The 15,000-nt window shown below is 46.2% G+C and overlaps 1 protein-coding gene across 14 annotated transcripts in view; it reads left to right on the top strand.

Annotated features, from left to right (window-relative positions):
• LOC139755047 (uncharacterized) overlaps positions 1-15,000 on the top strand; it is a 196,776-nt gene that overhangs the window by 97,794 nt on the left and 83,982 nt on the right. Inside the window, exon 1 of one of the 14 annotated variants that reach the window (XM_071673043.1) lies at positions 9,945-10,100. The exons of the other annotated variants lie outside the window; for them this stretch is intronic. The gene's annotated coding sequence lies outside the window, so the exon portion shown is untranslated. Of the gene's footprint in view, positions 1-9,944; positions 10,101-15,000 lie in introns of those variants that run through there. 14 annotated transcript variants of the gene reach the window in all.

Below are 15,000 nucleotides of genomic sequence, written 5' to 3'. Positions count from 1 at the left end.
TGTGGCACCCTTGCCTCACCCACCCACCTGGGGGTGTGTCGTGCTCGCTGTACTGTGTGGCACCCTTGCCTCACCCACCCACCTGGGGGTGTGTCGTGCTCGCTGTACTGTGTGGCACCCTTGCCTCACCCACCCACCTGGGGGTGTGTCCTGCTCGCTGTACTGTGTGGCATCCTTGCCTCACCCGCCCACCTGGGGGTGTGTCGTGCTCGCTGTACTGTGTGGCACCCTTGCCTCACCCACCCACCTGGGGGTGTGTCCTGCTCGCTGTACTGTGTGGCACCCTTGCCTCACCCGCCCACCTGGGGGTGTGTCGTGCTCGCTGTACTGTGTGGCACCCTTGCCTCACCCGTTCACCTGGGGGTGTGTCGTGCTCGCTGTACTGTGTGGCACCCTTGCCTCACCCACCCACCTGGGGGTGTGTCGTGCTCGCTGTACTGTGTGGCACCCTTGCCTCACCCACCCACCTGGGGGTGTGTCGTGCTCGCTGTACTGTGTGGCACCCTTGCCTCACCCACCCACCTGGGGGTGTGTCCTGCTCGCTGTACTGTGTGGCACCCTTGCCTCACCCACCCACCTGGGGGTGTCGTGCTCGCTGTACTGTGTGGCACCCTTGCCTCACCCGCCCACACCATCACCACCAGCAGACGACTGACCGTTTTGGTCAGCTTGAGGCGAGGCAGACGCTACCTCCCCCTGAGGTATTCGAGGCCTCGCCTTGGATTCCCCAGGATCACTGTAGGTTATAATGATGTTATTATCATTATGATTATTAGGTCGGGCATAAATAGAGACTTTTTGCAAGTGTTGCTGTAGCACTTGTGATTGAACTGCCTCATGATGGAAGGTATTGGCGTTGTGAAGGTGGTGGCCATACCAGGCTGGTGTATGAGGAGGCTCAGTGGACGACACTACAAAATACTTGGATTAAGAAGAGTCGAGGCGTGGGGCACGACGCGTGCCGGGGCGTGTGTGTATGTGTGTGTGTGTGTGTGTGTGTGTGTGTGTGTGTGTGTGTGTGACACACTGCACCGTGGGTTTGGTCCTCCTCCACCACCACCACGTCAGCAGACCAACCTGTACTGACTGGTGTGGGTCACGCTGCTTGCCAGGGAGTGTGGGTCGGGTCGTCTCGTCTGGGGTCGCCTCACCCGCTCTCTGTCTGTCTGTGTCTGTCTGGTGGTCTCCTCCTCCTCCTGTCTTCCGCGTGTGAGACGTGACTGTGTGCTGGAGAGGACGTGGCTGAGCCGTGACCACAGGTGTCTGCTGTACACCACCACACAGCACCTTCCTGTTGTGGCCGACATGAAAAATGAATCTGTGAAACTGAGCGGAACCTTCTAACACACACACACATACACACACACACACACACACACACACACACACACACACACACACACACGGTCCTCCGTGGTGTAGCGGTTACCGTTACTGACCATGAGTCAACACGGGCCAGCCCAGGTTCGAGGGTTCGAATTCTGGGCGTGGCAGTCGGATTACACCCAACCCAGGTGTTCATCCTCTAGGTAAATGGGTACATGGCTTAGGCTGTGTATGTGTGTGTGTGTGTGTGTGTGTGTGTGTGTGTGTGTGTGTGTACATATATATAAGAGTAAGTACATGGTATATATATATATATATATATATATATATATATATATATATATATATATATATATTTTTTTTTTTTTTATACTTTGTCGCTGTCTCCCGCGTTTGCGAGGTAGCGCAAGGAAACAGACGAAAGAAATCCCTGGGGATAGGGGAGAAAGAATACTTCCCACGTATTCCCTGCGTGTCGTAGAAGGCGACTAAAAGGGAAGGGAGCGGGTGGCTGGAAATCCTCCCCTCTCGTTTTTTTTTTTTAATTTTCCAAAAGAAGGAACAGAGAAGGGGGCCAAGTGAGGATAATCCCTCAAAGGCCCAGTCCTCTGTTCTTAACGCTACCTCGCTAATGCGGGAAATGGCGAATAGTATGAAAGAAAAAAAAAAAAAAAAAAATATATATATATATATATATATATATATATATATATATATATATATATATATATATATATATATATATATATATATATGGGTCACTGGTACACGAGGCCTTGTACAGTGTTCACACAGAGGGTCGGTCAGGAGGAGAGAGAGAGAGAGAGAGGTGAGGTCATGGGAGGAAAGAGATTGCGCCGCAGAAGTGTGCAGGGTAAGGACGGCAGATTACATTAGTTAAGATGTACACATTACCACACCAGCCAGCCAGCCAGCCTGGCAGCGGCTCATGTAATGTGACCTTCACCTTCCACATTGCTACCAGGGTACACGACCGTACGCTGCTGTACTGTGTGGCGGGATCTGTACTTACTTTACATCACACAAATATTGTTTCCTATACTGCTGTCAGCATCACTCACTTTCCTGTAACTATATATCATGTGTTCATGTATCCTGGACCCGCCCCCTCCCTCCAGACGGGAGAGGGGCCCCTTAGGGTCCCTGGGACCCACTCGGGCCCACCTGTCACCCTCCTGTGTCCACATACTATACCCACTGTACGCTCTATACAGGCCTCCACCTACTGTGCCCTTCACCCATACTCTCACTGGAATGTTTGGTCTAGGTATATCTAGACAATAAATATTGCAAACTAAAACTAAACCAGGCAACGTATGAGTGCGGTACAATGATGAAGGAGGAAGAGCATGGGAGGTATATGGACTGTGCATGTGGGACATGGCCATTTTACACGTGTGTTCATCTTGAATATAAACGTCAGTTTACAAATACTGAGGCACCCTGAGGGCAAGGTAGGCACCCTGAGGGCAAGGTAGGCACCCTGAGGGCAAGGTTTGTACCCTGAGGGCAAGGTAGGCACCCTGAGGGCAAGGTAGGCACCCTGAGGGCAAGGTATGTACCCTGAGGGCATTGTAGGCACCCTGAGGGCAAGGTATGTACCCTCAGGGCATTGTAGGCACCCTGAGGGCAAGGTAGGCACCCTGAGGGCAAGGTAGGCACCCTGAGGGCAAGGTAGGTACCCTGAGGGCAAGGTAGGCACCCTGAGGGCAAGGTAGGCACCCTGAGGGCAAGGTAGGCACCCTGAGGGCAAGGTAGGCACCCTGAGGGCAAGGTAGGCACCCTGAGGGCAAGGTAGGTACCCTGAGGGCAAGGTAGGCACCCTGAGGGCAAGGTAGGCACCCTGAGGGCAAGGTAGGCACCCTGAGGGCAAGGTAGGCACCCTGAGGGCAAGGTAGGTACCCTGAGGGCAAGGTAGGCACCCTGAGGGCAAGGTAGGCACCCTGAGGGCATGGTTTCTGAAGCAGCAAACATTCTGGGAGCTGGAGGCCAAGTTGCAAAGTGGTCATGACTGAGAACACACCACTGCCCACACTCGCCAGGTGAAGTGGCAGGAGGAACCATCTAAACTAGTGGTTCCCAAAGTGGATCGACGGAACTGTGGAAGGGGGGTCGATGCAATTCCAGGGTCGAAAAATCTTAAAAACTGAAATGGTTAATCGTGTATGAAGTAAAGGCAAGGGTGAGCGAGTTTCTGTTCTTGGTATAATAATATCATCAGGTCCAACCATCTCGTCATGGATGTGAAGTTCCTCAGTCAAATGGTATTTTCAAGAGCGATAGACGCCGAGGATCCACATGGAACTGGTCCTTCCTGATGAAACGAACAGCTTCCTTGATACAGTGATCATCACCAGGGGAGGAAGGTGGTTGTAAGATGGTTGAGTGTAGACTGTGTAGTTTTGGTTCACCGGAAAGTAGTTGACGCTGTCCACCAAAGGAGGCTGGTGACCACCTCGATATACACTGGGTACGAGAAGAGGACGACTCTAGACACAAGGAAACCAAACACATTGCAGAGATGCGTGTTCACACTGTCATGTAGTAGTACCTATAAGTATTCTGTAAGGACTGCTAACTTCCCTGATGTATGTCAATATCTAGTCAAAAGGACTTGTAACTTATCTGAATGTGTTTGCGGATGATGCTGAACTTAGAACTTGGGTCAGATAAATGGTTGAAAAAAGAGAAATTGAAGCCTACCGGAGATGGAATATGGAAACCTAATTGTGAAAGGGACTTTGTTGTTGGCAGAACACCCAGCCTGTTGCAGAATACCGCATTTGGGAGACCATAAATGTTACATACGAGACGCTGTTTCCCTCCATTATTGCCATCAAGCACATGCAGGAATAATATACAGGAAAAAAAAAGGACATCATACAAAAGTCCCAAAGTAAAGTGTGCATTGCCAGTGTGGTGAGGACGCTTGTGAAGTATAGCAGGAGTTCCGACGCTGGGTTGATAAGATGTGATTGTTTACCTACAGCAAGAGGAGAGCACGGGGGGCCGGGATGACCCACAGTGGATGACATGAGGTGGCGCTGCTGCATCTCACCACTTGGTAAACACAGATCATGAAGTCGGTGTTAAGCTGTGTCTTGATGAAGAACACATCACATGGAGGATGGAACAAGAACTTGAACAAATGAAGAACACATCACATGGAGGATGGAACAAGAACTTGAACAAATGAAGAACACATCACATGGAGGATGGAACAAGAACTTGAACAAATGAAGAACACATCACATGAAGAATGCAACAAGAACTTGAACAAATGAAGAACGGATTACATGGAGGATGGAACAAGAACTTGAACAAATGAAGAACATCACATGGAGGATGGAACAAGAACTTGAACAAATGAAGAACAGATCACATGGAAGATGGAACAAAAACTTGAACAAATGAAGAACAGATCACATGAAGGATGCAACAAGAACTTGAACAAATGAAGAACGGATCACATGGAGGATGGAACAAGAACTTGAACAAATGAAGAACATCACATGGAGGATGGAACAAGAACTTGAACAAATGAAGAACAGATCACATGGATGATGGAACAAGAACTTGAACAAATGAAGAACAGATCACAAGGAGGATGGAACAAGAAACTTGAACAAATGAAGAACAGATCACATGGAGGATGGAACAAGAACTTGAACAAAAGTAGAAAAACAACGTAATGGAACTTATATAACTGGGTTAATAAACGTGATGAACGAGTAGAAGAAGATAAGTGGAGAAGGTGTGACATACAGAGAACAGGAAATAGGTAGGAAAGGAAAATGGTTAAGAGATCGGGCGAAATCAGTGTAAGACTCTCTCTCTCTCTCTCTCTCTCTCTCTCTCTCTCTCTCTCTCTCTCTCTCTCTCTCTCTCTCTCTCTCTCTCTCTCTCTCACGATCTCTGGTGATCATTCTCTTACTGATGATCATATGTCATGTGTATAGACACACATATAGTTGTAAAGACATGCCACATTATATTCAAAGTTAAAAAACGGGGCAACACAAGTGTAAAGCTCTCTCCCTGACACACACACACACACACACACACACACACACACACACACACACACACACACACAGACGAGTTAAAGAGGAGGTAATCAGGCTTAAAGGATTCGGAGGGACGAATAGTTGAGGTTGATGTAAGGATATGTGAGGAACTTGGTAACAAGTTCAGAAGTGTGTACACAGTGGGCGACACTGTAGCCCCAACACCACTTTAGTGGATGGGGAGGAGGTTTTAGAAAACATTGATATATCTAGAAAAGACGATAACAAAATAGTAAAAGGTTTTAACTGATACAAGATTCATGGTCCAGATAAGATATCATCATGTGTGCTGAGAATGTGTGTGGAAGCGCTGGCTGAACCTCTTGTTCAGGATGTGTCTGGGGCGAGGGTAAGGACGAAAGCAAACGTCATAGCTGTCTGTGAGGAAGGAGACCAGGAAGAACAGTGAGCTACAGACCCACAGACAGACCCCGGACAGACCCCACAGACCACACTGACGACTGTGGTCTATAAGGTTCTGGAAAAGATAGAAAGCAAGTGGATGGCTTTCTACTGAGGAGAAATTACCTGTGTGAGAAGCATGGTTTTAGGGAAAGGTGGTCATGTGTGATAAGCCTCTTAGATTTCCACGAGAGAGTGAGCTCTGTCTTGTACATAAAGAAAGGCTGGATGAAATGTTTGTATCTAGACGACCAGAAAGCATTTGACACTGTCCCGCATGGAAGGCTGATCAAGAACCTGGATCACTTGGCAGGAATGAGGAGGAAACTCGTTCAGTAGATACGTGATTTCTGTAGAAGGGAACAAAGGATATATGTCGGAGGAGCCTTCTCCATGTGAGTCACGGTGAACAGCGGAGTGCCACATGGCTCTATTCTGGGACTCGTCTTGATATATGTAAATGACTTTCCTGAGAGTATGGACTCCTACCTGAATGTGTTTGCAGATGATGCGTAGATCAATCGAGGAGGATTGCATCTGCTTACAAAGGGACCTGAACAGATTCCATAGCTGGTTTGATACGTGGTTGATGAAAGTCAACCAAAGGAAATGTAAACTAATGAGGATAGGACAGAGTGGAACACCCCGATACGATTATGTAGCAGGGAAGAAGCTCTAGGATTCTCTGTGTGAGAGACTAAAGAATTGAAATTGTCCCTAACCTGTCGCCTGAGTTCCATACTAAAAGATAAGGAAACAAGCTGTTTTCTGGGAAAATATCAGATTACTTATCCAGTATATTGATAAGGAAATAATTAGCAAACTGCCCATACACGACAAAAGGCCCAAACTAGAATATGCTTCTCAAGTATGGTCTCCGCAGTTAAAGAAGTAGAAAAAGCTAATAGAGGAGGTACAGAGGACACTAGATATCAGCAAAGCATTTGACATCGTTTTCTAACACACAAAAGTTACTTGACACAACCCTGAAAAAAATGGCCAAAAGTAGTTAACCAATGTGAGCTTCACCTTCAGAACCTTCATATTCTTTAAAGGAGTTTCATAATGCAGCAGTTTTCCCTTCCACCTCCCTTCAGTCTCTTCCTGCATGAGGGCAACACCTTCCGCAGGTCACACACACACACAGTGAAAGTCTCCGACACAGCCGACCGCCCACCTACATCACAACACGCTCACATGACTCAAGCAACACGTTACGTCACACACTAGGAACACCGCCTCACTCACACCAGACTGTCTGCAACCCCCACAGACATCCACTCTCAACCCCCGGACCGACGGGAGCCCAGCCAGCCTCCACCTTGTGTGGCCAACCGTTTCTACTCAACAACAGAACTCTAGCCATGTCATTTATCACATAGTCATGATATTTACTCGCCATACCACACATGTTACCGTTATGTAAAGATGTAAACAAACAACGCCCTCAGGACACCTGACACCTCCAGGTTTGGACAAGGAAGAGAACCTTTGTGTCATACAGTTAATCTCCGCCACTCTGTGTCTCACCTGCTGGGTCATCTTCCCTATGAACGCCAAACATTAACTACCCAGCAAACCTCACCAAACCTAGCCCTCACCACTGGCGCGACTCTCTAAAAACCCACAACGCCTGACATTCGCGCAGTGACACATCATTGATTCCATTGCAAAATCACTTCATTGTTCGCGACAGTCGGTTCTCTGCAACACGTCTAGACCCTTCCCACCCACACCGGAACCTAGCCAACCTCCAGCCCCCAAGTGCAAACTGAGAACCTATCCTCCTTCACACTCCAGCATTATATACCCACAAATACACCCTTCCCTAGCAACTATGACAGTACACACACACACACACACACAACACACACACACACACACATAGTAATGACTTAACAAGCACAAAGCAGCTGCCACTCCCAACTCAGTCATGTGTTGTAGCCCAGCTGACCTACATGTGTTATTAGTTGCAAGCCTCGCGCATTTACGAATGATGGTTTCATGTCAGTGTTGTAATACACCGTTCATATCTCTACATCACTACAAATGTATGTTAAACATGTGGCACGACCCGTCATGCACAACATGTTACTATAATTGTGGAGGACACTGAGCGCTTGTTGTCCTGCCCGTGCCTCACACTCATGTTACATCACCTCACTTGTCTATGATTCCGTCCGTTGGACGTAGCCAACTACCTGAGCACCGCGGGAGGTGCATGGTACCTCCTACAGTTGTTACATAAAATGAACCACACAACTTTGTTCTTGTGTCTGCTGGATCATGTGTGGTGTTGCATGAATGAGTCCCATTTTGAGTGCGTGATTACAATGATATCTCGCCTTAAACCTGATCATTAACGAATATTTTGTAAATATGAGAGAGAGAGAGAGAGAGAGAGAGAGAGAGAGAGAGAGAGAGAGAGAGAGAGAGAGAGAGAGAGAGTCATTTATGTTCTGGAGTTATGTGAGACGTTTGCCTGCCTGCTACGTAGACTGGTGTGGCAGCCAGTTTCGTGCATCATCAGTAAGGTGGAAGATACGAACACATGTCTCACATCTACACACACACACAGTCGTCCACCACGTCACTGTAGATGTCATGTGTTGTTTATAGTAAAGTTGTCGTTCCTCATCAAGAGATTCAAGACAAATCCCATCTACCGGAACTGAGCCTCAGCCTTGCTATGACGGTGGCGCTAGGCTAGGTTAGCTAGACTAGGTGAGCTAGGGTAGGTAGTTCGACTAAGCTAGGCTAGGTTAGCTAGGCTTGGTTGTTCGGCTAGGTTAGCTAGGCTAACTTAGCTTGGCTAGGTTAGCAAGGTATTTTGTACATCCTCTCCCGACCTTCATCCTCGTAGTGACATTGACACTATGCTAAGCTAGACCATAATGGAGATCAAGGTTAACTTATCCGGATTCTCGGATTGGCACTGGCCTCGTGTGTGGGTGATTATTGCAGGTGGGTCGAGGTTAGTTATAACGGGAGCTGCTATGGTGGTGGGTAGGGAGGCCTGGTTAGCAAATGATGGGCGGCCATACATACATGTTCAGATCAAGGTGGGCGGGGGACCAGTCGTGCTGCCCACATATGTACAGGTCTGTTATTGTGGTGGGAGAATCTGCCAGAGTTTGTTGTGGTCTTGACGAGGTCTAGACGCCAAGTGGTTATTCTTCCGTGAATTATGATCGATATTTTCTTCCATACACGTTTAGGTTGAGGCTAAGTTAGGGAAGAATATCTAGATCGCGCCCTTCGTCTTTTTGAGTAAGTGGTTCCACGTCAGACTCATGGAACACTGTCTAATGCCGTCTTCATATTGCCTCCATATTGTTTACTAACAGTAAATATGAATTTTTAGGGCTTTTTTTTTTTTTTGCTTTATTGATAAACTTTTTGGATATACGGATAGGGAAATGATGCAATGACGAAAGCATGATGTTACTTGAGGAAGGATAGGCTTTTCTAGAATCGATGTCTCGCCGAAAATCTATATATATAAAAAAGGTTTTCATGTAAATTCCCAGCATTCATGTAGTGTATGATATGGTGTTTACTGTTGTCAGTGGTTAAGGGGGATTTGTGGCGGATTGGAAGGAATGGCGGTAAATAGGTGAAGGCGGCGGCGTCCCGGTATTTTTAGCCGGGAACAATCGCACCAGCCAGGCTGGCACACTCAGCATGACCCACTGCTTACACTTCTTTATTCGTTCCGTCTCGGTCGAGTACCTTACTGCGATATGCCGTTTATCACTAGAAATACTGTTGCTGAGATAAAGAACTGGTAATATATCAGAAATCCAGGGATGTTATATACATTTCAAGGAATATGTCCGCGTGCAGCTGAAGGCGAGACTGGGTTACTTGACCTGCACCAGTGACCACAGACACCCGGGGCATTCTCTCAGACTTACATCTGTAATTGCCTTCATTGTTGAGTAGTAATCTGTTCCGTTGATGAACTGTTAACAGGGACTTGCTTGCACCATCATTGCACGCTACTATATAAGTCTGTGCAGAGAGGTGTGTGGTTCACCGCTGTGACTCAGGCAGCTAAATCAGAAGTAAGATATTCAATGAAGTTGATACTAGGCGTGAAGGAGAAACAATACTATTAATGAATTGCCTGCTTGTTGTAGAAGGCGGCTGCGAAGAGAGGGTGAGGGGGTTGGAAATACTCCCTTCCTTGTCCCATCATCCGTAAAATAAGGAAGACAAGAAAGAACCAAGCGAAGATTTTGCCTCGGAAGATTCAGTCGTCTGTTTCTTCGGAAAAGACGGGCAAGTATAAACGAAAATCAAGTAAAATATTGCATCCGTCATCCATATATGCTTCTTGCAGTCTGATAACGTGTCATACTGCGTATGGTGAGGTGTGAGATATGTGTCATACTGCGTATGGTGAGGTGTGAGATATGTGTCATACTGTGTATGGTAAGGTGTGACATATGTGTCATATTGCGTATGGTAAGATGTGAGATATGGGTTTGAATTAATCTTGACGCCGACGAGGGTGGACGAAAGTGTGTGGCATTGTAGACATGACTGATGCTGATCGATGTTAACTATGGCGGTGTTGATGAATATTGATAATCCTTGTAAGGAATCTTCACATCTACAGTTTTTGTATTACAAGTGATTAGTGATTATTTTATTTCCACTATGTAATCTCCATTTTGTTGAACATTCCGGTTTTCCTATTAATAGGATTACATTACGATAGTCTGCTGGATCCTATGTAAACTACCCTAGTGATTACGTGTGTTATAATCATGCAATGTATTATAGAGCAGAGTGATCGCTATTGATAAGATTTCAAACTGGTTCTGTTGAGAATAGAATGGTGTTTGGCTGGTTATTTGGGATTTAGGTCGTCAACGTTATAATGACACATTGAGAAATCTTAACCTGGTGTTGACGATCATGGTGAGGCCATGCACGGCCCACTGCATCTATGATCCTTCACGTCTTGAATAGACTCGGTCGTTTTTAATCTGTGCACGCAGTTCGTGCGACCTTCGAACACCACGAGACGACCCTTGAACACGACTTTACAATCCTTGAACACCACGAGATGACCCTTGAACACGACTTTACGATCCTTGAACACCACGAGACGACCCTTGAACACGACTTTACGACCCTTGGATATGATGGTCAGATTTTACTAAACCAGAAAATTTCAATAGATCGAGATCACTCACAGTGGCAGCGTCTCATTCCCTTTGTAAGTTGTGGAGTTGTTAGAAATGCGGTAAAGGTTACTTTTCTTCCATTTCTTTACCAGTGGTTATTCCATATTTTCATCAGTGTTATTCTAGTGGCGCCATTGTAGAAATAACTCCATGGCTGGCTGCAGCAGACCGATGTTACCTAGTGGTGTGTTGGAACAGGTTAAGCTAGGCTGTGGTGACCCCAACACTCCCACACAGCCATTGTCTTTTATAATAACAATAATGAATTATGATTAACGATAATGGTGATAACTGTTAATAATTATGGTAATAATTAATGGTTCATTTAGAGGATATCTTGGCAGAACTATTCAATTATTGATGAACATGGAACAGGCGCTGGTGACAACAATACAGCTGGACACCTTAAAATAAATGTCTTGCTTCAGTCCAAGTATCAGACGAGACTCGAGAGCGACATCGTCTGTAATTTAATTCCTTGAGCACGACTGAACGACCTTGGAGCAGGGCGATACGACCCTTGAACACGACGGGCACCCCTTCCATATTTAAAACTAGTCTTTCGCCAGTTACTTTATATATATATATATATATATATATATATATATATATATATATATATATATATTGCAGTAGAATTCATTAAGAAAAGGGATGATTGTGTTGCTGACTGGTTGGTAAGGTTATTTAATGTATGTATGACTCATGGTGAGGTGCCTGAGGATTGGCGGAATGCTTGCATAGTGCCATTGTACAAAGGCAGAGGGGATAAAGGTGAGTGTTCAAATTACAGAGGTATAGATTTGTTGAGTATTTCTGGTAAATTATATGGGAGGGTATTGATTAAGAGGGTGAAGGTATGTACAGAGCATCAGATTGGGGAAGAGCAGTGTGGTTTCAGAAGTGGTAGAGGATGTGTGGATCTGGTGTTTGCTTTGAAGAATGTATGTGAGAAATACTTAGAAAAAGCAAATGGATTTGTATGTAGCATTTATGGATCTGGAGAAGGCATATGATAGGGTTGATAGAGTTGCTTTATGGAAGGTTTTAATCGTATACGGTGTGGAAGGTAAGCTGCTAGAAGTAGTGGAAAGTTTTTATCAAGGATGTAAGGCATGTGTACGTGTAGGAAGAGAGGAAAGTGATTGGTTCCCAGTGAATGTTGGTCTGCGGCAGGGGTGTGTGATGTATCTATGGTTACTTAATTTGTTTATGGATGGGGTTGTTAGGGAGGTGAATGCAAGAGTTTTGGAGAGAGGGGCGAGTATGCAGTCTGTTGTGGATGAAAGGGCTTGGGATGTGAGTCAGCTGTTGTTCGCCGATAATATACCTCTGGTGGCTGATTCGATGGAGGAACTGCAGAAGTTGGTGACTGAGTTTGGTAAAGTGTGTGAAAGGAGAAAGTTGAGAGTAAATGTGAATAAGAGCAAGATTATTAAGTACAGTAAGGTTGAGGGACAAGTTAAATGGGTTGTAAGTTTGAATGGAGAAAAATTGGAGGAAGTGAAGTGTTTTAGATATCTGAGAGTAGATTTGGCAGCGAATGGAACCATGGAAGCGGAAGTAAGTCACAGAGTGGGGAAGGGGGCGAAGGTTGTGGGAGCGATGAAGAATGTGTGGAAGGCGAGAACATTATCTCGGAGAGCAAAAATGGGTATGTTTAAAGGAATAGTGGTTCCAACAATGTTGTATGGTTGTGAGGCGTGGATAGGGTTGTGCGGAGGAGGGTGGATGTGTTGGGAATGAAATGTTTGAGGATAATATGTGGTGTGAGGTGGTTTGATCGAGTAAGTAATGAAAGGGTAAGAGAGATGTGTGGAAATAATTAGTGTGGTTGAAGGAGCAGAAGAGGGTAAGTTGAAATGGTTTGGTCACATGGAGAGAATGAGTGAGGAAAGATTGACAAAGAAGATACATGTGTCATAGGTGAAGGAAACAAGGAGAGGCCAGAGTGGAGATGGATAGATGAAGTGAAAAAGATTTTGAGCGATCGGGGCCTGAACATGTAGGAGGGTGAAAGGCGTGCAAGGAATAGAGTGAATTAGAACATGTGGCATACCAGGTTCGACGTGCAGTCAAAAGACTGTATTAGGGCATGTGAAACGTCTGATGTGCCTGGATGTGGAAAGGGAGCTGTGGTTTCGATGCTTTGTACATGACAGATAGAGACTGAGTGTGATCGAATGTGGCCATTGTTGTTTGTTTTCCTGGCGCTAACTCGCTGAAGCTGGGGGTAGCGATGCTGTTTCCTGTGGGACGGGGGTGGCGCCAGGAATGTGTGTGTGTGTGTGTGTGTGTGTGTGTGTGTAAAACTTTCATTAATGTTTGCCTTGAAAACGAGCTGTGAATCATGTAAATACTAACTTGTCTAAGACCACTATGCCAATATTGGCTTTTAATGTACACAACTGAGACCACGTTTTCTGTAATCATCTTTGGGATGTCATGTGACATGATTAATGACCATTGGCCTTCAAACGCTTCAAGAATATTTCCTTCACTCTCATGCGACATGCGTCATGCGACATGCGTCATGCGACATGCGTCACTCGACATGCGTCATGCGACATGCGTCATGCGACATGCGTCATGCGACATGCGTCACTCGACATGCATCATGCGACATGCGTCATGCGACATGCGTCACTCGACATGCATCATGCGACATGCGTCATGCGACATGCGTCACTCGAGTGACATTTCTTCGAGCATACATGGACGGGTTCACCACTGGGTGACCTGGCCCAAATAGTTAAGAGTTGGTGGGATGTTTGGTGCGACGCCCTTGGCTCCCGGCTCACCACCAGGACGAGAGATCGGCCTACTTTATGTGTCAGGGATTCTGTACAGGTGTCATAACCTCCCCTTCAAGGAACGGGAGGGAATTGAGGCGGGATTCGAACCCATTGTTTTGAAGAATAAATTCTGATAAAATGATCAGGAAAAAATCATACCAGAAAAATGGTTAGCCAACATTTTGTCGAAAGAGGACATTAACGCCCATATATATATATATATATTACTTTATTTATTTATTATACTTTGTCGCTGTCTCCCGCGTTAGCGAAGTAGCGCAAGGAAACACACGAAAGAATGGCCCAACCCACCGACATACACATGTATATACATAAACACATGCACATATTCATACATGCTGCCTTCATCCATTTCCACCGCCACCCTGACACACATGAAATGACAACCCCCTCCCCCCGCGTGCGCTCGAGGTAGCGCTAGGAAAGGACAACAAAGGCCACATTCGCCCACACTCAGTCTCTAGCTGTCATATGTAAGGCACCGAAACCACAGCTCCTTTTCCACATCCAGGCCCCACAAAACTTTCCATGGTTTACCCCAGACGTTTCACATGCTCTTGTTCATTCCATTGACCCGCGTGCGCTCGAGGTAACGCTAGGAAAGGACAACAAAGGCCACATTCGTCCACACTCAGTCTCTAGCTGTCATATGTAAGGCACCGAAACCACAGCTCCTTTTCCACATCCAGGCCCCACAAAACTTTCCATGGTTTACCCCAGACGCTTCACATGCCCTTGTTCATTCCATTGACCCGCGTGCGCTCGAGGTAACGCTAGGAAAGGACAACAAAGGCCACATTCGTCCACACTCAGTCTCTAGCTGTCATATGTAAGGCACCGAAACCACAGCTCCCTTTCCGCATCCAGGCCCCACAAAACTTTCCATGGTTTACCCCAGACGTTTCACATGCTCTTGTTCATTCCATTGATAGCACGTCGACCCCGTTGTACTACATCGTTCCAATTCACTCTATTCCTTGCACGCCTTTCACCCTCCTGCATGTTGAGGCCCCGATCGCTCAAAATCTTTTCCATTCCATCATTCCACCTCCAGTTTGGTCTCCCATTTCTCCTCGTTCCCTCCACCTCAGACACATATATCATCTTTGTCAACCTTTCCTCACTCATTCTCTCCATGCGACCAAACCATTTCAATACATCCTCTTCTGC

Source organism: Panulirus ornatus, chromosome 18 (assembly GCF_036320965.1).
Source record: "Panulirus ornatus isolate Po-2019 chromosome 18, ASM3632096v1, whole genome shotgun sequence".
Classification (NCBI taxonomy): Eukaryota; Metazoa; Arthropoda; class Malacostraca; order Decapoda; family Palinuridae; genus Panulirus; species Panulirus ornatus.
This window is presented reverse-complemented; position numbering and strand designations above follow the sequence as displayed.